A 22,811-nucleotide genomic window follows, 5' to 3' on the forward strand; every position below is an offset into this window, starting at 1 on the left:
GCTCACTTGTGGAATGAATGAGTGAATGAATGAGTGGTGTTAATATTTTATGTTTCCACCTTTTTTGCAAGTTCCTTAAATAAAACGCTAGTGTAATTCTACAGACTGTGTGGAAGGGATCACAGGCTTTCAAAAAAAGCATTGTTCCTCGTTCTCTACTTGCTGTTTCAGGCATGCTGGCACAGTCATCTCCAGAAATGTGTTGTGAAAGGCTTTATTAACCCTCTGAATCCAATTGTCAGAGAATGTGAAATTTAAAAAGCTTTAAAACCAAAAGATTAAGTACAAAAGCTTGCTTTCTCTCTCCCTTCCTTCCTTCCTCTCTCCCTCTTTCTCTTTTCTTTTCTCTTTTCTTTCTTTCTTTCTTTCTTTTTCTCTTTCTTTCTTTCTTTCTTTCTTTCTTTCTTTCTTTCTTTCTTTCTTTTTCTTTCTTTCTTTCTTTCTTTCTTTCTTTCTTTCTGTCTCTCTCTCTCTCTCTTTTCTTGTACTAGAGAACTAAGAGAGCAAGAGGGGTGAGGCCCAGATCTCTTTAAAGTTGGGTGGGCAATTGCAATTAGTCTAGTTGAATGAGGGTTACTCTTATAAAGTCATTTAGTCAGAGGAAAATAAAGGGGTAATGAAAGCCTGGAGAAACCTGGGCTGGCCAGAGAGCATCAGCAAACAGGACTATCACCTGTAATTCTGAGAGTAGTTATTTTCTGTGTCCTTTAAGCTGGATGTAGATAGCTCCAGGATTAGCATTACTATTCTGGGTTTTTATCATTTAATATTATGTCATAACACTTTTTCCAAGTTTCAATATTATAATTTTGAACAAAGTCATACCTTTCTATTAAATCAACATGCTCTATTTTGGTTAGTTTGTTGGTTGTTTCCATCTTTCTACTGTCATAAATAATGTTGCCATGAGCATTTCTTGTGTATGAAATTTTTTCCTTTAGGATCCATTAGTCCTGCATGAAGGGAGATAAATATTTTTATGGCTCGGGATACCTATTGCCAAAATATTTTTAAAGTGCTGTAGTGAATACATGTAGGGAATATTTTAGCTCCTTTTAAAAGCTGTGTGCTCTACTCATGACGTTTACCACTTTGTGTAAATCTGCTCTTGTTTTAAGCCTGAAACCATGTGCTCCAAATTGTTCTCTTTGTAGAACTTGTTATACATATAAAATCTAGGTTCTCATGAGGTCCAGTCTCAGTACAACATCACATTCATGGAACAACATCCAACAACCAAAAGCAATTACAGAAAATTAATTCCTATCTTTATTGTATTTCTCAAAAAACTTAAATGGAATTTCTTAAAACCACAGTGTCTTGGGGCAACTGGGTGGTGCAGTCGGTTAAGTGTCAGACTCTTGATTTCAGCTCAGGTCATGATCTCAGAGTCCTGAGGTCAAGCCCCATGTCTGGCTCCATGCTTAGCACGGGGTCTGCTTGAGATTCTCCCTCTCCCTCTGCCCCTCCCCCTCTAAAATAAATAAATAAATCTTAAAAAAAACACACACACAAAAACCTACCATGTCTTTTTCAATTCTATCACACGGTGCAGTTGCTAGAAGCCTTTCCTTCTCTCTTCACATTGCTACCATATTTCTAAAGTCTTCTCTGTTCCCTTTCTGCTGACACATACTATCTAGCTCAAGCATTCAGCCATCTTCCCAAAATCCCACACACCCTACACATAACACTTTTCGTTACATAGACCCTCTCCTGAGTAATATAGTCTAAATGTTCTCTGGGAGATTTCCTCAAACCCGGACTCAGACTTCACACAATAAGAGAAAACCCTAGAGCTGACCCGATGAGCAAGAAAGATACCATCCTTAGAAGCAGGAAGGGAAAGGGGACGACTATGCATACTCACATATCAATAATCTTGTCCCTGTCACAGATAATAAGAACAGCTAATATTTGTAAATGTTTACTGGAGGCCAGGCACTGTTCTAAGTCCCTGACATGTACTGTCACTGAATCCTTACAGCAACCTTACGAATTAACAAATGTTATCAACTCTATGTTTTAAGATGAAGAGACTGAACTGGCAAGTGTTTTAAGTAACTTTCCCAATGTCACACAGTCAGTGACTGAGCAGAGATTTGAACTAGGTGGTCTGGCTGTAGAGTACGGGTCCTTAGCTCCTATACTATACTCCTTCAGTTTTAACATATATATATGATCTGGAGATCTATGTCTGTGTCTATGATCTATAACTTTTCCTTCCTTTTCTCAAAATATTGAGCAAGAACTTGAAAACAAAGTGGAATGCTCATTTCTTGTGAGTTACTTTTTTAAATTAAAAATCACTTGGGGACTTTCTGCTGCTGTCTCTGTCAGCCTACCTGTCTGATCTTATTGATCTAGACCGTGGAGTTGCTTTTATTACTTCTTGTTATGAGAAAGGCCTATTTTGACAAGGTCAATGGAAAGATGTAATTCATCTTAGAGTTGGGAATATAAAATGTGGTAAAAAAGGATTTGCTAGTATACTGATAGGGAGCAATTGTTGAGCCTCTTAGAGAATAGGGTTCATAATTTAAGTTGCTTTTATCAGTTTCTCAAGTCAATGCACACATCCAGCCTATGTCCTTGGTTTTTAAGGCATGGGCTTTCATCTTTTGTATTTTTCTTTCAGATATGCTAGTTACATGGTCTAATTCACTGCTTTCAGCCCAGCGACAATATATGATGCAGTGCTCAGAAAAGACCCCTTCTGCTTCAGAAAAATTGCCTGCAAGTTAGATAAATGAACACATCTTTCTCAGTCAGAGGGGGTAATATGGAATTTTGCTTTGTTTAGCTTGAGAAAAAAATGTCTAGCAATTAAGGTCACCCTACATAGTAAAAATTGACTTTAAAGCCATCATTCAGATGTTCACCTTGAAACACTGCCTGTAGTTTGCTCTTCAAAGAGGAATGTTCATTGAGAAAAGGCAATGGTCCTCCAGGTTTCTGTTGTGGAAAGAATGCTGGAACAGGAGTCTAGAGACCTGAGGTCAAGGCCATTCCTGCTGATAACCAGCTGCTTTGGGGCTTATTACTTATCCTCTCTGAGTCTTACTGTCTTCATCTGTAAAATGAGGTTGACATTAATTTCCACAATTTCTTCATACATAATAAACACAAGATACATTTCTGTGCTAGATAATCTTAAAGATCCTGCCCATTTGATGCTGGTAGGATTCAAGGGCTTCCTGGGCATGTCTAGCAACACCTGGGCCGCCACCTCCCTGCTGAGGGGTATCCCCATTTCCCCCAGACACTTACTGACTGACCCTAACTGGCTGGCCCAGACTCAAAACTGCCTAACTAAAGATTCATTCCTTAAGAGTAGGCAGTGGTTAAAATAAAAATATTCCTAGAAAGAGTTTTGTAAGCTATTTGCCACATTATTAAGTTCATTTACCTAATCTAATAAGCAGCAATTTAGCACAGAAGGTATTCAAGACACCGAGTGAGGCTCTGAGTGTGTTTGGAGTAGTGGGGAGGAATGTAAAGATGCTGGTCCGGCCCCTGAAGGACCTATAAGCAGTGGAAGAGAATGGGCAGATCTGCTCGTGTGTCAGAGCGCTGTGGACTCCAAGTGCTGTAAGAGTTCAAATAGGGAGACGGATTGTGGTCACCTGCCATGTTTAGGGAACTTTTTCTTTTTAAAAATTGATATGAAGCTTGAACATGGCTTTGAAATATGGTTGACTAATAAAGACATAGATAAGGGGCTATGGCTTGGCATGAATCAAAACTTAGAGGTGGGAATAACCAAGGCACATTGGGAAAGAATTAAATACATAAGGTGAAGCCATGGTACCGCAAAAGATGGACAAAGAAAAGTAGATTTAATACAGCAAATGGAAAGGGGTGATCATTTGTTCTTGAAGGAGAGGAGGACATGCTGATGGACAAATTTCAGGAACTTCACATGGCAGGGGTGTATGGAATAGTTTTCAGGGAAAACAGCCCCTGAATCTTCAGAGCTTCAACCCTTACCTCTTGCATGTTATTGAATGAGTGTTTTTGGAATTCGATCTGATGTCCTTCTAGGAAGAAGGGTTGATTATAAATAATCTTGCCAGTGAAAATAAGCCGCTTGGGAAGAAAAAGGAAATGTCTGAGGGGTCTTAAAGTGAAGGGACAGGGATTGGCATGCCCACTCGTATCTGGTTCTCCAGCCCTAGCAACGTTAATGTTGAACACCTCTCCTCTTCTAATTTTTCTAGCCCTTAAAAGTGAATAAAGTGTCAAACTGTAAAAGGTCACAGGTGCTTTTTTCCCCCATTATATTTAGGTTCTCATGGTTTTAAGAAATATGACAGTTATAGAATCTGCCTCATCCCTCATTTCTCTGTCCTCTCACTAGATGAGAACATATTTAACAACTTTTATATTGGAGTTAACAGTAAAAGTTTGAGTCTAAGCATCTGTTCTGGTTATTTATTGCTGCATAAAAAATCACCCCAAAACTTGGGGACATATCACAGCAATCATTTATATATACTTCATGAATCTCCAGTCTGAGCTGGGCTGGGTGGGAAGGCCCATCTCTGCTCCATACAGCATCAGCTGGGGAGTGGGGGGGTGGGGGTCACCTGACGGGAGAAGGATTCACTTCCAAGATGCACCCACATGGCTAGCAAGCTGGTTGTGGCTATTACCAGGGCGTTTGGGTGAAAGGGTAGAGTAGCCAGACATCTGGAGTGGAGAGTCCTGGTTCCTCTCCACGTGGGTCTCTCCATGGCTGCCTGGCTTCCATGCAGCCCCAGTGGATGAGTTCCAAAAGCCAACAGCCTGAATAAGAGAGAGAGAGTGCCAGGCAGAAGCTGTATCATCCTTTTGACCTAAATTACCAGCATAGCTTCCACCATATTTTATTTGGTACACGAGTAACTTAAGCCATCCTATATTTAAGAGGAAAGGAATTCAACTCTACTTCTAGGTGGGAGAAATGTCACAGAATTTGCCAATATGTTTTATTTATTACTAAAATATTTCTTTTTAAATTCCAGGATAGTTAACATACAGTGTTATATTAGTTTCAGGTGTACAATATAGTGACTCAACAATTCTCTACATGACTCAGTGCTCATCATGATGTGTGTACTCTTTAATCCCCATCACCTATTTCACCCATCCCCCCACCCACTTCCCCTCTGGTAACTCTCTGTTTGTTCTCTATAGTTAACAATCTGTTCTTCGATTTGTCTCTCCTTCCCCCGACCCCGCAACTTTGTTCATTTGTTTTGTTTCTTAAATTCCACATATGAGTGAAATCATATGGTATTTGTTTTTCTCTGACTTATTTCACTTAGCAGTATACTCTCTAGCTCCATCCATGCTGTTGCAAATGGCAAGATTTCATTCTTTTTTAGGGATGAGTAATATCCCATTTTGTATGTGTGTGTGTGTGTATTTATCCATTCATCTGTCAATGGATACCTGGCCTGCTTCTGTAATTTGGCTGTTGTAATTAATGCTGCAATAAACATAGAGGTGCATATATCCTTTTGAATTAGTGTTTTCATGTTCAGTGGTGGGATTACTGGATCATAGGGGGTTCTATTTCTAATTTTTTGAAGCACCTCCATACTGTTTTCCACAATGGCTATACCAGTTTGCATTCCCACCAACAGCACATGAGAGTTCCTTTTTCTCCACATTCTTGCCAACACTTATTTCTTGTGTTTTTTATTTTAGCTATTCTGACCGGTGTAAAGTGATATCTCATTGTAGTTTTGATTTGTATTTTCCTGATGATGAATGATGTTGAGCATCTTTTCATGTGTCTGTTGGCCATCTGTATGTCTCCTTTGGAGAAATGTCTGTTCATGATTTCTGCCCATTTTTAATTGGGTTATTTGGGTTTTGGGTGTTGAATTGTATACTTTTTTTTAAATATATTTTTGAATACCCACCCTTTATTGGATATTTCATTTGCAAATATTTTCTCCCATTCTGTAAGTTGCCTTTTAATTTTGTTGATTGTTTCCTTCATTGTGCAGAAGCTTTTTGTTTTGATGTAGTCCCAATTGTTTATTTTTGCTTTTGTTTCCCTTGCCTCAGGAGACGTATCTAGAAAAGTGTTGTTATAGTCAATGTCAGAGACTTTACTACCTGTGTTCTCTTCTAAGATTTTTATGGTTTCAAGTCTTACATGTAGGTCCTTAATGCATTTTGGGCTTGTTTTTGTGTGTGGTGTAAGAAAATGGTCCAGTTTCATTCTTCTGTGTGTAGCTGTCCAGTTTTCCCAACACCATTTGTTGAAGAGACTGTCTTTTTCCCATTGCATATTCTTTCCTCCTTCATTGAAGATTAATTGACCATATAATTGTGGGTTTGTTTTTGGGCTTTCTATCCTTTTCTGTTGATCTGTGTGTCTATTTTTGTATCAGTACTATACTGTTTTGATTACTACAGCTTTGCAGTGTAACTTGAAATCTGGAATTGTCATATCTCCAGCTTTATTTTTCTTTTTCAAGATTGCTTTCGTTATTCAGGATCTTTTGTGTTTCCATACAAATTTTAGGATTGTTCATTCTAGTTCTGTGAGAAATGCTGTTGGTATTTTGATAGGGATTGCATTAAATGTAATATGGGTAGTATGAGTAGTATGGACATTTTTACAGCATTTGTTCTAATCCATGAGAGCCAAATATCTTTCCATTTGTTTGTGTTGTCTTCAATTTCTTTCATCAAAGTTTTATAGTTTTCAGAGTACAGGTCCTTCACCTCCTTGGTTAAGTTTATTCCTAGGCATTTTATTATTTTTAGTGCAATTGTAAATGGGATTGTTTTCTCAATTTCTCTTTGGAATTTGCCAACATATTTTAAAACCACCACAGCATCTACAGGATTCCATCCCCAACCCCATCCTTTCAGTTCATCTTCCCCTCTCTTTAATTATATCTTTAGATGTCATAGGAGTGAATCGAAAACACCATCTCTGACAGGGTCAGATAGGTCATGTAGATAAGTAAAGTGGGAATGGTAGAAAGGAGAAGAAGAACTAGCTTCACCTAAAGCAGATGGACCCAGCCTGCCCAGGCCACCAGTTTTGAACATCTGACTAGATGAGGGAAGTTACAAGACTGTTTTTTGTTGTCCAGTTCGTCTCCTTGGTATTTTATCTTTTGAGAGAGAGAGCATGTGAGCATCAGTGGTGGGTGGTAGGGGCAGAGGGAGAGGGACAGAGAGAATCTTAGGCAGTCTTCATACCCAGTGTGGAACCAAATGTGTGGCTCAATCTCAGAACCCTGAGATCATGACCTGAGCCAGAATCAAGAGTTGGACACTTAATTGACTGAGCCAGTCAGGTGCCCCTCCTTGATTATTTTTAAGGACAGGATAGCAGGTGATATAACCTTTGATGGGTCAGAAATGGAAACATGCTTTTAGAGGATGTCCTTCATCTTCAAAGCTGGTGTTTAAACAGCAGTTCTCAGGGAGTGGCAGAAGGCTGGATTAAAGAGAGCATGGAACTGACCTTGTTTAGAGATATTTTGTGCTCTAATAAAGTAGATAATTTCTGGATAGTTCCTTCAGCTACATAGGCCCTTCAGCTTCCATAAAATCTATGTACTTGACTCTGGTGTCCACTGTCACAGGTTACTTGGATGGCTGGTGTCTATTTGAAGTCTTCCAGTCCCAAAGTATGTGGGATGCTTGAGCTTTCAGCAGAGATGAGAAACTGCATCACAAAGATGTGATCTGAGCTGATGTTGGGAACCCCCTACATGGACTTGTCTTGGAGAGTCACAGAGTCAGTTGTAAAATGTCATTTTCTGTGATTTGGAAGTCAAGTGCTTGTTTTTCAGCACTCCCTTAACCTTGCTCTTAAAGGAAACTTAATCAAGAGAATGTTACTGTGTTCTGTTTTCTTCAGATGGGTTCTGCATGGGTAAAGTTATACTTGATAGCTTCTGGCTTGTCTTTAGTTTCAAATATGGGGGAGAGCAGATGTTATTTAGAGAGTCCTTTAAGCCCTTTCCACTGATGGAAAGAACATGCTTCAGTACTTGTTGATCTCCCAGGTTTCTGAGAGTTGTTTTTGAGTCATTTAGTAATAGCTGAACAATTTCCATATTAAATTCCAAACTCCTTTCATTTAAGAGCTTCAACATTTAGTCAGCTGTCCTGTAGAGCAGGTTTTTATTCTTAAAGGCTTAGACCATTTCTTCTCTAAATAATGCTATCTGCTGTCAAAATGATATATGCTGTATACTGATATTTATTAAGACTATGTCATGAAACCATATGATGGCAGAAAGCTCCATCTATATCATTAGTCTTGGGAGCAGAAACTTGTTTTAATGGATGCAGAGCTTAAAATTGTGGTATATGATGTTGTAATTAAGCAGAGATTTTTTTGGCATTAAAATCTTTAGAAATGTTAAATAATTAGAAACAGAGAACTGTCCAAAGAATAAGGAATGAGTCATTTTTATAAACAATGTATAACCACTTGATTTCTTCCCTCTCACCGGTTCCTTTGGTGCTCGTTGTTTGTAGAAACCTCAGGTGGAGGCATTTCAAGGCAATGCTGGCTTGAAAGTAATGTTACAGAGTCCAGGCAGGAAATAGATGGCACACTCAAGCAGGGTAGTTGTGAGAGTTTAAGGAAAAACCTATTTATAAAAGTGTAGGCATGCTTAGGGGAAACCAGCAAAGAACAAAGAAAGCACCCTGGGGAGCCATTACTACTCCTAGGCCAGAAGGAGCATAGGGAGGGAACCAGGCTTAGATGTGGGAGAGGCCACTGGCTGGGGCTGTGCTTTTGGTAGAGGAACACATCTACCCACCAGGAAGAAGTCTGCAGGAGTAAAGCCTCCAGCTTCTCTTTTCTTTCGTACTGATCATCTGCCAGGGCCTTCTATTAGCAGACCCCAAGCAAAACTCAAAACAGAAGGCAAGAAGCCCATTGCTACATTCCATAAAATTTAGCCTTCTAGGGTACAGTGCAGGGTGGGGAAGAATGGATAGTGGATTTGAAGGGGCCAATGGAAAATATCCGCCGCAACAGATAAACCCAACCGTACAGTCTTGGTTTGTTAGTTGTTCTTTCACAAAGACAAGCTTATTGGGTTGACCTAGTTGCATGATGAATTTAACATAAGCCTCTCTTGAATAGGATATGGGTGAAAATTCAGATTGCAGAAAATCTACCCTCTCGGGTGCCTGGGTGGCTCAGTTGGTTAAGCGACTGCCTTCGGCTCAGGTCATGATCCTGGAGTCCCGGGATCGAGTCCCGCATCGGGCTCCCTGCTCAGTGGGGAGTCTGCTTCTCCCTCTGACCCTCCCCCCTCTCATGTACTCTCTCTCTCTCATTCTCACGCTCTCAAATAAATAAACAAATCTTTAAAAAAAAAAAAACCTACCTCTCCTCACTGCCCCTCCCCCCGCCCTTCCAGGCCCTGCACTCCCTACCAAACTCTTCAGCTTGGAGACAAAGGGAGTTCCAGTCTTCCTATTTCTGGCTTCCTTCAGGCCATGGTATGAAGGTGGAGTTCTGAGGGTAGACAGCAGAGGTAGTTGGAACTAACTTTTCCTAAAGAAAAGGAGACACTGGTTCCATACTAGGAAATAAACCCTTGGCAGATCCCCGGAGAGGGCCAGGGATGGGGATGAGGAGGAAACATGCCCACCAATTAGAATGCAACACCCCTCACTGCCTGGTGCAGAGACAGGACCTCAGAGGCAGGTGAGCTTCTGTGATCAATGTGCTCAAAAGGGAGAACAAGTTCTGAGAAGTGTCCAACCTATATCTCAGAAGTGAATTTATCTGGTGGAATCTGGATATTTGGGCGTTTAGAACTGTTCACACCATGGTTTGTTTCTTCTTTAAAAATGGAATCGTCGATACTCTGCTTATCCAGTAGGGTCAGGCAAGATAGAAGGAAGAACATATGTCTACTGAGCCCTTTACAGTTTCCAACATATGCTAGTTGGAAAATACATCACATGGGAACGGTATGTGGAATTTTTTTATGTATAAAGAAATCATAGGGATTTTCAAGGCTATAAGCTTTTATGAGACACCTGACTACATGCACAGTATTTTTCAACACATAAAGTGGGTCTGTGGTGTTTCCCATTCAATTTGTCTTAATCCCAAAACAGCAAAAGGACTTAGTATATGGCAAGTTCATGGTGCGTTTTCCAAAGCAGTATCTTAAAGCTGTTTCAGCTTTTTAGGCTTTGGAATGAAGCTGGTTCCTTATCCAAAAAAATAAGGTTGTGGACTATCCTCCAGTACTGGGAATATGTGTACATCAAAGGCTGTGTTTGGGAAAAGAAACGTTCACATAAATAGGTTATAGTCGTTGGAGGATCCACATTCAGCAAGTGTAGCCATGTGAAGACCCAAAAGGGCTAAAAATGTCATTATGGTCATTCAATTTGAAAGTCACCTTAATTTGTTATTGGCCTTGAATTCAAATATTCACAAAGGCAGCCTCTGTGTGGGAGAATAAATCAGTAGTGTTAATTGCACTTGTTTAATTCAACCATGAGAAAAATTAATCCTTTCATAAGTGGCTGGTTTTCTGGATGACATTTTCTGCTGCTGAAACATTCCTTTTATTTTGTGATGGAAAAAAAAGTTAAAAATGTTTTTAATTAAAAGCGTCAATCTTATTCCCCTTCTCTAAAAATATGCTTTGGAAGAATACTATTTTAGTTGGAAGAAAAATTTAGCTCAATAAAACTAAAATATAACTGAGTATAATCAGGAAATAAAATAATCAGGATCAGACATCTGAAAGAGCCCACAGGGTTTCTTGAATGGGTGCACACAAGAAATTTATACTGAGTTCCACAGTTTTACAGAGTAGGCACTGAGGAGTCTTGAGCGTTTGCTATGTGCAAGGCACAGAGCCAGTTCTAGAAATATAAGGTGGGGTTATTGCCTTTAAGCAGCGATTGTCTGATTGCAGAGGTAGAACCTGTGAAAGGTAATTGATATGCAAGAAATAAATAACTGTTCAATCGAAGCAATGCCACAGGGGTGTTCATGCTTATCTCCCAGATAAATGTTACTGGTAATGAGTGCTTTATTCAGAAAAGGGAGAGATGATTATGGAAGGGCCAGGAGTGACTTGGAAATGGAACTTGCATTGGGTTTTTTAGGGTGGGTAGGGTTTGAGAGGCTTAGAAGGACCTTGGACATCATAGGAGGAAATCATGAAATAATAAAGCCTAAAATGGACAGGGCTCCTCATGGTCACGTGATCTGGACTGTACTTGAATACCTCCCATGAGTCACAGCCATCATGGGTAACCTGTTCTATTTTTGCTCAGCATTAGTCACCAGAAATTTCTTTTGTTTGGTCTTCAGGTGAAATGTATATCCTTTCCTCATTCCAACTCTTTAACCTCCGTTTGAGTTCTTACAGGGAAACTTAAATCCCTCTTCAGATGTGAGCCCTTGGAGTATTTGAAGGGGACTATTTGTGTCCCCTCAGTCTTCTTGTTCCTCGGGGCTTTCAGCTGTTCCTCATTTTCCATTACTTCCAGATACTTTGCCATCCTGGTGACTTTTCTCTATGTATCTCAACACCCTTCCTTTGCCAATCCGTCTTTCTCCTGTAGAGCATCGAGCCGGTCTCTCCACTGTTGAAAACCTTCAGTGGCTCTCCTGTGCCCACAGAATGCACACAGACTTCTGATTACCCGGCACTGTGACAGAATTGGGAACCAAAAATGTTTGCACTATGTCCCTGCTTCTGTAAAATGCCACCCAAGCCAGAAGACACAGTGTAACTCCTATGTCATCTCATATGTCTCCGCCTGTACTTCCCTGGGAGTGGATTTGGCTAGTGCAAGCAAGGTTCTGGTGGGGGAGGGAAAGGGAGGGGGTGGGGGCTTGGGATTGTGGTATTTTTCCATTGGTGAGGGAGCAAGGCCATTGCCTGAGTGTTCTAAGTACCGCACTTTGTTGTCCTGGCCTCTGTGGGGGGGCTCCCAGGGATGCTCAGGCTGACATGCAATTGCCAGGCCTCCCTTCTGCTCTGGCCTCAGCCCAGTCTGTTGTGTCTTGCTCCTCATAGCTGCCAAGTTTTTTATTAAGGCAGTGCCTCTACCACCCCTGTGCTCAGTGTGAGCTCATGAGGGCCCTCAGGCCCTGACGTAATGCAAAGGCTATGTTGGCTGAGTTTCCGATTTTCACCACTCCTTGAAGCTAACAGGGTCTTCCGTGGCATTTAGACTGGCTGGGAAAATAGGTTAGTTCCCGGAACAATAGCTGACCAAGGCCTGCAGAATCCATCTTCAACACTGGTATAGATTGAGTTTCATTCACTTCTTTCTGTTTGCTGATCTTGCTCTGTTTTACAATGATTTGAGCTGCTGTAGTCCAGCTCAGCATGCTTATTGCAGTATCCTCAAAGGAAGAGTCTATCTATGAATTCAGGGAAGAAGCGTAGATTGTAGCTTTTGGCTTTACTGAGAAAACCCAGAATGACTTCCTGGTTTTAATTTTGTTATTTTAAAGTTGGTGGCATGGTTTCTCCGCAGAGCTCTTACCCATTCTGATATTGCTCATATTTAGTTGTTGATTTGCTGTAGGCTCTGTGAGAACTTCCAACACGCTATTTTAATTCTCTGCACAGCACTCATCACTTCCTGATATTTCTCAGGTCGATTTGCTTGTTTGTTGTAAGCTGCATAGGAGTAGAAACACTGTCTTTATTCCTTAGTCCATCCCCAGCATCAGTACATGGTGGACATGCAGTGAATATCTGTGGACTGAATGTTGGTTACATCATTCTTGGTGTCAAATACCTTCTTCTCCATACTTAGGATGCGGGGGGCCTTATCAATGTTGTTTGCTTTTAGCAAAAAGAGAAAAATTTCGAGAATGACTGCTATCTGAAAGATGCTCTCTTGGTTACTTACTGGTCCCTTATGGTTGCTCCCAGTGTCCCACTACCAATGGTCATTGTGTACCCCCACTCCTGGGTCTTCTGCCCACTGCATTATACTTCCCTGGGGTTTTGCCCATTTATATTGACCTGAACAGATTGATCTGAGCGCCCCATTTACTATATGACAAATATTTTGTTCCTAGTTTTGTTCATTACTCCTTTCTCTCCCTGAACAATGGAAAAACTGCCTCCTTATTTCTTAAGGAGCCACAGAGTTCACATCAAGGAGTTGAGCTTCAGAGAGTTACACATTTCTGTCTGCTTCTTTACCAAACATACTGTTTTCTTTTGGAAGCCTGCCCGCCTGCCTGCCTTCCTCTCTTTGTACCTCCTCCCTCCTTCTTCCCTTCTTCTCTCCCTTCTTTTCTTCAACAGGCATTTGCCGAACACCTTCTAAGTACCATGTTCTGTGCTAGGTTCTGGGGATACTATGGTAAATATGATAAATAGGGTACCTGCCCTCTCAGAGCTTACAATCATGAGTGTTTATTAGAGACTACTATAAAAACAACGCCCCACCCTACAAACACCAGCACATAATACATGCTTCACTTAAAGGGTTAAATTCTATTTTATCAAATATCATTACAATGTGGAGATGGATGAGTGGAATTGAACAGACATGGGCTGATATCCCAGGTCTTCTATTTATTAGGTGACCTTGGGCAAGTAACTCAATCTGTTAACACTAGCTTCCTCATTGGTGAATGGGGAAAACACTAATATTCACCTTACAGAATTTATGGGAAGATGAGATGAAATACAATTGATGTAAAGCACTTAGGGCAGGACCTGAGTCTTAATAAATGTTGGAAATTGGAGTGAGGATGGTGATAATAGCTGGAAGCCTAGATGAAGCATTTGGAAATAGTTTGACCTTGGTTATGATATACATGCTCTTCTTAATCTCCAGTTGCTTGACCAAAGGATAATAGGATCTGTTTAAATTCACAAAAGAGAAAAAGAAGTAAACATAGTTATATATGAGTATAGTAACTGTATTTTCTGAGCTCAAGCAATCAGCCCGTGTAGGCTGACAAGCATGCATATGCATTTCTCTGGGGAAGGGGCAGAGTATTTGCACCTAGGGCCACTGGTCACTGTGTACATGGGCCACACATCTTCTGTAACAAAAAAGCTACTGAGAGTAGACAAGGGGCTTGCTGTGCAGGAGCTACAGAGCAAGGAGACAAGGAAGAGAGAAGACAAAGCTCCTGCTGGGCTTTCTCATTTCCTGCTCTATTTACCATGACTCGCCTCTAGCTTTTTTAGCCTTATTTTTAAATAATTGAAGACCGTCTTAAGTACCAGGACCTTCTGTAAATTGCATGAAAATCAGTAATATGCCCTATTGCCCAGTGCTGACTAGATGGAAATCCTGGGTATCACACTCTGGGAGGACTGCTGTGTGTCATCTCTGAAATGGGAGGGCAGGCACCTGTGTGCACTGGAGTGGGGGGGGGTGTGCGTTGGGGGGGCAGCCTGAGAGAAGACCCAGACACACTTAGGGCAGAGCAGATTCACCTGAAAGGACAGTGGTGTTGCCTGTGACTATTCACATGTGTGTGGCCTTTAATGGGGTGTCTGTTTGAAATAGGTATAGAGCAGGTAAGTGTCCAAAGGGCCATGTTGAGATCCCCTCATTAACACCAAGCTTGTTGCTTGAAAAATTCAGCTTATTTGACAATTGGTTCACTTTTTTAATTCCTTTTAAGTAATTTGAGCACTTAGAATGACTCTTTGGGAAACTTAACAACAATTCCAACGAAACATCCTAGAGGGAAGAAAAAAGTCTCCCCATTCTCTTAGAATACTTTGAATTTTTCAGCAGAGGTATCTAAACATAGTAGAGTGTGAATATGGAATAAAAATAGTTTAGGACAAAAATAGAAAACAGACTTGTTCTCTGGGTGTGAAAACACGTGTAACAATCATAATATTTGTCTTTTTTTTCACCATAACCTTTGCTGAATAATGTTTCATGCTGGACAGTTGTTTCTCCTTCTCTCCCTCTTTGAATTCCCTGCCTCAGCCTTTTCAAAGAACTTGCATTCCTTATGTCTTTCTTCTTTAAACTTAAATTTCCATTAAAAGAAGATTCAGAAAAGACCATTGTGAGATGAAGTATGCCCCCCACCCCCAAACCTGCTGTTTCTTTTGCAAGGTCAGGCTACCCTCCCTGCAACTTCCTGCCCCCTACCCCCCTCCTCTCACCCCCATCTTGCCCCTTTGGCCTGATGTACTCTTAGCATCGATCCTGTGCAGCATTTATCACAATAGTAATCTAAGAATAAATTCTGTAATTCATTTTTTAATATCTCCTTCTTGGGCGCCTGGGTGGCTCAGATGGTTAAGCCTCTGCCTTCGGCTCAGGTCGTGATCCCAGGGTCCTGGGATCGAGTCCCACGTCGGGCTCCTTGCTCAGCGGGAAGCCTGCTTCTCCCTCTCCCACTCCCCCTGCTTGTGTTCCCTCTCTCGCTGTCTCTCTCTCTGTCAAATAAATAAAATCTTAATAAAATAAAATAAAATAAAATAAAATAAAATATTTCTTTAAAAAAAATAATAGCTCCCTCTTTTGCCAGACTGTAATCTCCATGAGGGCAGGAGAGGAGACTGTTCTGTTTGCCTTCATAGACACCAGACCTGACCCAGTGCCTGGCACATTGTAGAGCTCGGTTTACATTGTTGAGTAATAGCTAACATTTATTGAATGACAGGCATCGTGCTAATGAAAGAATCAATCTCCTTGCAAAATTGCAAACAATCAAATAAATAAAGTCTAAAAAAAAAAATCCATGTGTGAACTTTGTTTTGTATATAGCTTTGAATTTTTAAGCCATGGCATACATCAAATGCTACAATTAAGTTGAATATGAACCTGAAAGTGTGAATTGATTTCAGATAGACTGTTTTATCTTCTCATCCCTGCATGAGACAGAGAAGGGGTGGGTGGTTCTACTAAATCAGAACTAGCATAGGGAGAGTAAGTCCTTGGTAGTGGGAGGTCTCCAAGCCAGGAGCTCTCATGAGCGCAGTCAGAGGCCCCAGCTGGTACGCTGCTTGTATATCAGTGAGGGTCCTAGCAGAAAGTGGTGGAGACCCTTGACCTGGCAAGTTGAGGAGAATTTAATCAAATGATGACTTTCCAACGTGAGTGTAGTGTTTATAGGAACTATTGATAGAGCGGTGGCCCAGAGCTAGCTACAGCTGGGAGCCGTACTCCCTCTAGTCCTGAAGGGGAGAGGATGGAGAGTTACCAGACCCCTAGGGAGGGCAGCCGACAGATAGCCCCCTGACAGGGGCTGAGCCCTTCCGTCACTGAACACAGCCCACTCAGGGCACCTTGGTAAGGATGACTCTGGAGACCTCACCCTTCTGCCACCTCTAACGTCCTGCCGGTGCCTTCTATTGGTACAACCCAACCCGGAGTCAGGGGAGAAGGGAGCCCATTGGTTTAGTCCATAGGGTCAGTTGTTCAGGGCCTACAACATGGTGGAGCAAGGAGGAGAGTGAATGTGGGGTGCAAAGAGAAGATGTAAGGTAAAAGAAAATAGAAGACACAGCTTGAGACTCCTTCACCGAAACTTGCCAGAGGACACAGACAGCCTGGAGAGGGTGAAAAACATAATGGAATGAGGATATCTGTGGGAGGGCCTTGGAGGGTCAACCTGGGCACTTTTCCAACGATGAGAAGTGTTGTATCCAATGTCATGGAGCTGCTCAGGGGCAGCTGCTAACCTGAAATCCTAGAGGTCTCACTTGTTGGTCATTTGTTCAGCAAATATTTGCAAGTACTGCATTGTGTTGGGCATGAGAGCTTGAAAGGGAGATTTTGTGTGTGTGTGTGCCCTCATTTTCCAGTAGTGCAAGGCTGTATCTGCACAGTGTCCTATAGTGCAGATCCTCAAGGTGAGGGTCCCAGACCAGCAGCACCTGCGGCACTTGGGGGCTGATTAGAAATGCAAACCCATGACCACACTCTGACCTTTGAATCAGCATATTTGGGGTTAGGGTTCAGAAACCTGTGTTTTATCAGCTGTCCAGGTGATTCCCATGCAGGCTTGAGTTTGAAAAACTTCACAGATATTACAAACGTTTGGAACATGAAGATATAAGCACAGGGCTGTGAATAACACACACACACACACAGCCCTACATCACTGCTGCTCACACAATTTTATCTTAATCTTGGCATATTTTCAAGTAGTCCTATAAAATAAGGAAATTGGATTAAAGAAATGGTTTTTCAGTGTTTATCTGATTCTCTTCAGAGCCAGGGGGGGTCACTGGGCCAATCCACTCAACTAAAATGATACATTTATTTTTATAATATTTCATTTGAATGCTTAGGAAGCATTTGAAAACCCTGGCTTGAGATGATCCAAGATTTCCTATTGTTCAAATGTTCTATGGTGCTATGTGTATGTGTGTCAATTGCATTGATTCGATATGCATGGAATCTATATTTGTAGCTTACATAGGTACATATTTTGTTTTATTTCAAAATATTAGCATTAACTTATGGCCAGAGTTGCTGTTTTTCCACTTCCTGTCCTTTGTGGTACAGCTAAAGGGGCGTGCTCATCAACCTTTCTATCTTGAATACATGTGTGATTTTCAGAATGGCAGTCACTCCTCGGCAGCATGTCCTTAATTGCTTTATCTCCTACTGTTTTGAACACAAAGCATTTGCAGAAAGTGTCATTGTACTTCTTGCATTATCTCACGTGCCTGAGCTGTCCATGTACATGTTAGGCTATTAAATATTTTAAAATGGAGAGTGCTACGGTTCAGCAGGCAGGCTCAGAGTTGAGTTGTTCTAATCCTGGTTCTGAATGTGATTTACAAATCCAACAGCTTGGGCGATCGCCCATCATTTTTGTGCTTGCATTTTCTTATTTATCAAAAAACCATAATAGTATATTGCCTACAATGTCACATGTGGTGGCTGTAGAATTTCTACATGGAAGAGTTGGAGACAGTAATCTTGTTGCTGGGGGTGGGGAGTGAGATAGGGATTTACTTGTCTTGAAAGTAAATTTGTAAAGGAAGCACACATTGTTTTTCTTAGTTTATCAAAATCCATAAAATTAGAAAAATCTTCCAAAGATGCTTTTATTTACAGGATGCATAAAATTGATAAAATGGTGATGAATTATATCAAAGAACACTCTTTTAAAAAATATTTGAGTTGGCTATGGGGGAGAAATTATTGGGGCAGGAAGGACCAAAGTTCTTGCTCCCAGCCACTTCTGGACATTGCTTCTGAGTGACCCCGGCATATTATGAAGATAATAAGCCAATGGAAGAATTGAGGAAGTGCAAGAATAGGAGGATTATCAAGCTGGTAGCATTCAGATTTCCTTAAGGCTCTTTAGAGAAGAAGCAGTGTTGGGTTCATGACTGTGTCTTTCCCTAGCTCCTTGCACCCAGTGCAGTGCCTATCTCTTAGGAGCTGTTAAATAAATACTTGAAGTGCAGATAAATGTGTAACTCAGATGTTACCTGGGGTCACTTGTTCTTTGGGATATACATAAAATGGACTTGAATTCCATCCCAGGTGCTCTAAAATCCTGGAGGCTTATGGTCTCATGGCCCACTCTTGCTCTGATTTCTGGTTGCTCCTGAGCTCATGTGGTTCATCTATTCTCCTCTGTCTGCCCTGTACGGGCCCACATGTAGTTTCTAGCGCCTTTTCCTTGGTTCCCCCAAACAATTCTCATACCTGGCATTTGTGGGCAGTAGACTTCTCTTAGCTACTTAGAGATACCAGTTGGGGGATAGTAGCACATAGATAATTTAGGATAAAATTAGTTTTGTTCTTAAAAATTCTCCTGGGGTAAAATACTTCCCATTCCTTAAGTGTGCGGTACACATAATGACTTCCTTCCAAAGAGGACAGTATAGAAATGTGGGGGAAGAATAACTTTATAGTGGAGAAAACTGACAAACACTACTTCAGCCAGGTGGTCAAGGTCAACATCAACAGTCATAAAACATTGATAGTATGTGGTACATTTTCATCTCTCTGATCATCCTCCCCAAACCTCATAACCCCAGTCTAATCATGACAAAACATCAGACAAATCCTGATAGAGGGCCATCTTATAATATACCTGACCAGTATTACTCAAAACTGTCAAGGTCATGAAAAACAAGGAAAGTCTAAGAAACTTCATAGCCAAGAGGAGCCTAAGGAGACATAACAACTCAATGTAAAGTGTTAGCTGGAACAGAAAAGGGGCATTAGGTAAAAACCTAAGGAAATCTTAATAAGCTATGGACTTGAGTTAATAATAATACAGTAATACTGGTTCATTAACTATAACAAATATACCATACTAAGATGATAATAATAGGGGAAGGGGCACAGTATGTGGAACTCTCTTTGCTATCTCTTCAATTTTTCATACATCTAAAATTATTCTAAAAAATAAAGTCTAATATTAATAGTAGTTTTAAAAGTCCCTAGTCACATATCTGGAACAGAAAATTTCTCTCTGCCAATTTTCTTTCTTATAGTCCTGGTTGAGGTGCTGGCCCCAGCATCCTGCCCCTCCACATCACTGCCCTTCTCCTCCTCATACCTCTCCTGCTTTGGGGCACCTCTAAATTTTGTCCCCCTCCCCTACTCATCACTAATTTGTTTCATGGAGTGCTTTGGGAGTTCTTTATTCCTCCCTAGCCCATCCAGTTGCTCTTGAAGTTACAATTGTTTCTTCCCTCTGCCAATGACTAAGCAAACTGGCTGAGAGCTGGTGGCTAGCACTGATCCAGTTTACCCTACACAGTACTTGGGGGTTCTGGGGTCACAGTCTTTCAGTGTGGTCTAGCTCAGGACAGCTGACTTGTACTGAGGAGATCAGTGTTCATTGTGGAGAAAAGGGTTTGCTCTTCTTTCAGGACTTTTTCTCAGTATTAATTACATGTGTTTTTCCTCCCAAACTTAACATTGAAATATTTCTAAACTAAGCAGGTTGGGGAAAAAAAATGCTGGGACACTTTAAAAATGTGCTTAGTGATGAATACTCTGGAAAGAAATTGAATTTAGTGAGTAGCGGATTTCACGTTAGCTTTCAAAATTCATTGTTCCTGCAGAAATTGTTTTCAGGTTGCGAAGTAGCTTCTGATCCATGTTATTCTCCTCAATTCCATCAAGGAAAAGAAGAGAAAAAAAGGGAACAGATATTTAGCCCCATGTTCCTGGAGCAGTTCATTGGTTATCTCATTTAATTCCTACGACATTTTGAAGTACATAGTTTTGTCGTATTTGATTCCTGCTGGGGGTTCTGTGAGAATACCTTGGAAAGGTTATTTGGATCTGAGTCTCTTCCCACCCAAGACAACTCTAAGGGCCCTCTCTCCCAAGTACGGAAGATGGAATGGCTGTCTTCTGGTCAGCTACATATTTTCTCGTACCATTTCTAGCTTTCTCATACGTGGTACCTAGGAGATGAAGGGGAGGGGAGCATAATGGGAGTTAGGTCGGCAGCCAGGTGGGGAAAAATAGAGTGAAGAGGCCAGATCAGTTGTCTAGGGTCTTAGTCTTTTATTCAGCCATCGAAGTAAACAACTTGACGGAGGCAAGCTTTTGATTGGTGCCCACTGTGGGTCCAGTCCCACTGTGGACTATCACTTGACCTTTGTACTCTGAGGGAAGGGGTGATGTTGCAAAGACAGCAGAAGTTAAGTTAAAGACCATGATAGACACCAAAGCCTTATGCCTTGTATCTTTAGAACCCTTCAGGGCAATGACCTCAGCAGAGGGAGAAATTTAACACTATAACAGGCCCAGCTGATCCCACATAGAGGATTTATGAATGTCTTCTGAGTTAAAAAGCAAAAAACAAAAGTGTAAGCCTAATACAACAATGGCAGAAGTAGATTCTGTAATATGCCTTCTTAAGAAGAGCCAGGTTTATGTTAAACCACATGTTAAGGTTTAGCCCTGAAACTTAGCCACTATATGGAGTAACATGTTGCTAGAATATGGTTATCTTGTAAAACTATTTTGGGGCAGATAGAGCTTTCCTGGTTGGGGCCACACAAACTCTGCAAAATGTTCAGTCTCTTTGAATGGTAGAACTCTCTACTCCAGGAGGGAGCAGGCTGTAGCAGTGATGGGAAATTTGTGTGGAAAAATTTCGTTATTACAGCACTATTACAATGCAATACAGTAATGCAGTGAAAGTATGTATGTGACTGAAAAAAAAGGTTGGAAGGAAAAGTAGAAGTCAGCAGAAGCAGTTTAAATAAATGAACCAAACTCCATAATTTCCTGGTTAAGAATAAGAAATAAAAGGCATACAGAAGGCTGTTATTACCTGCATTCTCAGTATCTGGAGAGTACAGGCTGAAATAAGTAGGGACTCCAGCTTGGAAGTGGTTTGTGTTAGCTAAATTACCTCCAGAGATCAACCACTGATAAGAAATAAGTTGGAGGCAAGGTACTTAGTGTTTATAGTTGTATCTATTTATTTACTTACTTATTATTTACATACTGCTATTATTCTGATGGCATGTCAGGAGCTGTAGCTCAGTGGCTAAGTCAAATGATTTATGCTTTATTATCTATAAACACACACATGTAATTAGATTTATTTCTGCTTTGTACATTTCCCAGACCTGAAATAAAACTAAGAGCTTGAACCTATTTATTCTACAGAATGTTGAAAGTGATAAAGTATTAGGTTGAATCATATGAAATTGTTGTTTTTGTAAGTCAAAATAAGCCAAATAGCAGCATTTCATATGATTTAATCTAATTTGTGAAAGGGCTTGGTAAATGCTAGATGTGTCACAAAATGTAATGAAATGTCATCCATTAACTGGTGGTAGTTATCAAGGATGAAGCTTCATATTGGAAGAAATTAAAAAGTCCTTTGATTTATCTTAAAACAAGGGTTGTGTTTTTTTTGCCAGGTGGAAGTGATCCTGGGCTCTCGTGGGCGATGGGCCCACCTAGGAGTCAAGATACCTGGGTTCTACTTATGACTACATTAAAAGAGATGATAATTAATGTAATTAATACCTTCCCCCAAACTTTGGCTTTTGGTCTAATGAAATAAGTGTGGAAGGGCTTTGCAAAGTGAAAGTTTATGGTGGGTAACATAGTGTCATCATCATTGCTAAGTGTGGGGGAATTTGATTGAGGCTGTTCAGAGACAGGAGGATGTAATCGTCAATAGGAGAAACCACCCAGACTTCTCTGTCCATTCTGAGCAGTGTATCAACCAGCTAATGCAGGGGGGCGGGGTGGGGGGGGGAGGATTTCTCCCCTTCATGTGAGAATAGGCCTGCAGAGCTTGATTTAGATAAAAATGAAGACATCACTTGTGCGGCACCATATTATTTTTTAATTAAAAATATCTTTAGCTTTGTGCTGAGAACAGCAAGGAACAAATGGTTCTGTATGTCACCAGATCTAACGGAGACAGGTGGTGTGTTCAGCTTTGCCCTGGGTGCTTTCCTCACATGCAGAGAACACCCGTGTTGCCAGATTCCAAGGTGGTTTAAATGAGCCAATGGAAGCTCCCACCTGTTTTTTTTCCTCCTGTGAACATAGGAGAATCACAGTGTATTCTGCACTATATTCCACAGCAACCTGGAGTCTGCAGAGATGCTTACATTGCATTTTGCTAACAGGTGTTTTTCACGAGGCAATGGAGCTTTAAGCAAGCTGCTTTAGGAACAGGTTCATCAGTTCTGTTGACATTTCAGGGTTTTGCTGAGATTTTATTTGGAGGCAGAAAATCACTGATAGAGTTTGAAGAGCACAATATAGAAAGCACATGCATGCCATTTGGATTAGCATTTTGTTGTTTATTTTTGTTTTTTCTTTGTTGTACACGATAAGGGTGGGGAGGGTTTGGGGTGTGTGGGGGGAGTGGGGAA

The 22,811-nt window shown here is 40.9% G+C and overlaps 1 protein-coding gene across 7 annotated transcripts in view; it reads left to right on the forward strand.

Moving 5' to 3' along the window:
• Positions 1–22,811, forward strand: part of NCALD (neurocalcin delta) — a 373,056-nt gene that overhangs the window by 139,465 nt on the left and 210,780 nt on the right. The gene's annotated exons all lie outside the window — the stretch shown is intronic.

The sequence above is a fragment of the Halichoerus grypus genome, chromosome 5, assembly GCF_964656455.1.
Source record: "Halichoerus grypus chromosome 5, mHalGry1.hap1.1, whole genome shotgun sequence".
In the NCBI taxonomy this organism is placed as follows: Eukaryota; Metazoa; Chordata; class Mammalia; order Carnivora; family Phocidae; genus Halichoerus; species Halichoerus grypus.